Source organism: Entelurus aequoreus, linkage group LG03 (assembly GCF_033978785.1).
Source record: "Entelurus aequoreus isolate RoL-2023_Sb linkage group LG03, RoL_Eaeq_v1.1, whole genome shotgun sequence".
Lineage (NCBI taxonomy): Eukaryota > Metazoa > Chordata > Actinopteri > Syngnathiformes > Syngnathidae > Entelurus > Entelurus aequoreus.
This window is the reverse complement of record NC_084733.1, coordinates 2,960,439-2,962,938: the sequence shown is the minus strand read 5'-3', so window position 1 is coordinate 2,962,938 and position 2,500 is coordinate 2,960,439. Positions and strand designations below refer to the sequence as shown.

General features: G+C 46.3%; 4 non-coding genes and 1 pseudogene across 4 annotated transcripts; all 5 read left to right on the top strand.

Annotated features, from left to right (window-relative positions):
* Nucleotides 1-78: 78 nt before the first annotated feature.
* LOC133647353 (5S ribosomal RNA) lies at nt 79-197 on the top strand. Its single transcript, XR_009825600.1, has one exon. It is a non-coding gene; the product is annotated as a 5S ribosomal RNA (ribosomal RNA).
* A 368-nt stretch (nt 198-565) lies between these two features.
* LOC133647435 (5S ribosomal RNA) lies at nt 566-685 on the top strand. The gene has a single exon (XR_009825682.1). It is a non-coding gene; the product is annotated as a 5S ribosomal RNA (ribosomal RNA).
* A 369-nt stretch (nt 686-1,054) lies between these two features.
* On the top strand, nt 1,055-1,173 carry LOC133647187 (5S ribosomal RNA). Its single transcript, XR_009825441.1, has one exon. It is a non-coding gene; the product is annotated as a 5S ribosomal RNA (ribosomal RNA).
* Nucleotides 1,174-1,539: 366 nt separating this feature from the next.
* Nucleotides 1,540-1,658, top strand: LOC133647472 (5S ribosomal RNA; annotated as a pseudogene).
* A 368-nt stretch (nt 1,659-2,026) lies between these two features.
* LOC133647298 (5S ribosomal RNA) lies at nt 2,027-2,145 on the top strand. The gene has a single exon (XR_009825547.1). It is a non-coding gene; the product is annotated as a 5S ribosomal RNA (ribosomal RNA).
* The last annotated feature ends 355 nt before the right edge of the window (nt 2,146-2,500 follow it).

Sequence of the window (2,500 nt, the reverse complement as noted above, 5' to 3'; positions counted from 1 at the left end):
CACGCATTGCTCATTGCAGAAAGGTCCTGTCAACCAGCTTGTCACATTTAAAAATCTGATTTTGAGGGCAACTTCTTGGCTTACGGCCATACTACCCTGAGCACGCCCGATCTCGTCAGATCTCGGAAGTTAAGCTGGTTCGGGCCTGGTTAGTACTTGAATGGGAGACTGCCTGGGAATACCAGGTGCCGTAAGCTTTTGGTACGTCCCCAGAATAGGGTGCCCTTTCCCCCTTTTGCTTTTGTTTCAACGGCTATAGGTACTTGCCATACTCGTCAATACAGCTACATATTGCTCGTCCAAATAAAACACTGCTCTCCACCCAATACACATTTGTTTAGTTTTGACTCGGTTTGGGATTGATAGCAAGATTTGCAGCGTCGCCAACAGTGACACATGTGCCTCAAGGCACTTCAGTGCTAACAGAGGTTTAAAAGTCGAAAGAGTTTGACAGGCTGACAAAAAGATCAGTGATTGTTGTATCACACACGCATTGCTCATTGCACAAAAGTCCTGTCAACCAGCTTGTCACATTTAAAAATCTGATTTTGAGGGCAATTTCTTGGCTTACGGCCATACTACCCTGAGCACGCCCGATCTCGTCAGATCTCGGAAGCTAAGCCGGGTCGGGCCTGGTTAGTACTTGGATGGGAGACTGCCTGGGAATACCAGACTGCCGTAAGCTTTTGGTACGCCCCCAGAATAGGGTGCCCTTTCCCCCTTTTGCTTTTTTTTACAACGGCTATAGGTACTTGCCATACTTGTCAATACAGCTACATATTGCTCGTCCAAACAAAACACTGCTCTCCACCCAATACACATTTGTTTAGTTTTGACTCGGTTTGGGATTGATAGCAAGATTTGCAGTGTCGCCAACAGTGACACATGTGCCTCAAGGCACTTCAGTGCTAACAGAGGTTTAAAAGTCCAAAGAGTTGGACAGGCTGACAAAAAGATCAGTGATTGTTGTATCACACACGCATTGCTCATTGCAGAAAGGTCCTGTCAACCAGCTTGTCACATTTAAAAATCTGATTTTGAGGGCAATTTCTTGGCTTACGGCCATACTACCCTGAGCACGCCCGATCTCGTCAGATCTCGGAAGCTAAGCCGGGTCGGGCCTGGTTAGTACTTGGATGGGAGACTGCCTGGGAATACCAGGTGCTGTAAGCTTTTGGAACGATCCCAGAAAAGGGCGCCATTTCCCCCTTTTGCTTTTGTCACAACGGCTATAGGTACTTGCCATACTTGTCAATGCAGCTACATATTGCTCGTCCAAACAAAACGCTGCTCTCCACCCAATACACATTTGTTTAGTTTTGACTCGGTTTGGGATTGATAGCAAGAATTGCAGCGTCGCCAACAGTGACACATGTGCCTCAAGGCACTTCAGTGCTAACAGGTTTAAAAGTCCAAAGAGTTTGACAGGCTGACAAAAAGATCAGTGATTGTTGTATCACACACGCATTGCTCATTGCACAAAAGTCCTGTCAACCAGCTTGTCACATTTAAAAATCTGATTTTGAAGGCAATTTCTTGGCTTACGGCCATACTACCCTCAGCACGCCCAATCTCGTCAGATCTCGGAAGCTAATCTGGGTCGGGCCTGGTTAGTACTTGGATGGGAGACTGCCTGGGAATACCAGGTGCTGTAAGCTTTTGGTACGCTCCCAGCATAGGATGCCCTTTCCCCCTTTTGCTTTTGTCACAATGGCTATAGGTACTTGCCATACTTGTCAATACAGCTACATAGTTCTCGTCCAAACAAAACGCTGCTCTCCACCCAATACACATTTGTTTAGTTTTGACTCGGTTTGGGATTGATAGCAAGATTTGCAGCGTCGCCAACAGTGACACATGTGCCTCAAGGCACTTCAGTGCTAACAGAGGTTTAAAAGTCCAAAGAGTTTGACAGGCTGACAAAAAGATCAGTGATTGTTGTATCACACACGCATTGCTCATTGCACAAAAGTCCTGTCAACCAGCTTGTCACATTTAAAAATCTGATTTTGAGGGCAATTTCTTGGCTTACGGCCATACTACCCTGAGCACGCCCGATCTCGTCAGATCTCGGAAGCTAAGCCGGGTCGGGCCTGGTTAGTACTTGAATGGGAGACTGCCTGGGAATACCAGGTGCCGTAAGCTTTTGGTACGCCCCCAAAATAGGGTGCCCTTTCCCCCTTTTGCTTTTCTCACAACGGCTACAGGTACTTGCCATACTTGTCAATACAGCTACATATTGCTCGTCCAAACAAAACACTGCTCTCCACCCAATACACATTTGTTTAGTTTTGACTCGGTTTGGGATTGATAGCAAGACTTGCAGTGTCGCCAACAGTGACACATGTGCCTCAAGGCACTTCAGTGCTAACAGAGGTTTAAAAGTCCAAAAAGTTGGACAGGCTGACAAAAGGATCAGTGATTGTTGTATCACACACGCATTGCTCATTGCAGAAAGGTCCTGTCAACCAGCTTGTCACATTTAAAAATCTGATTTTGA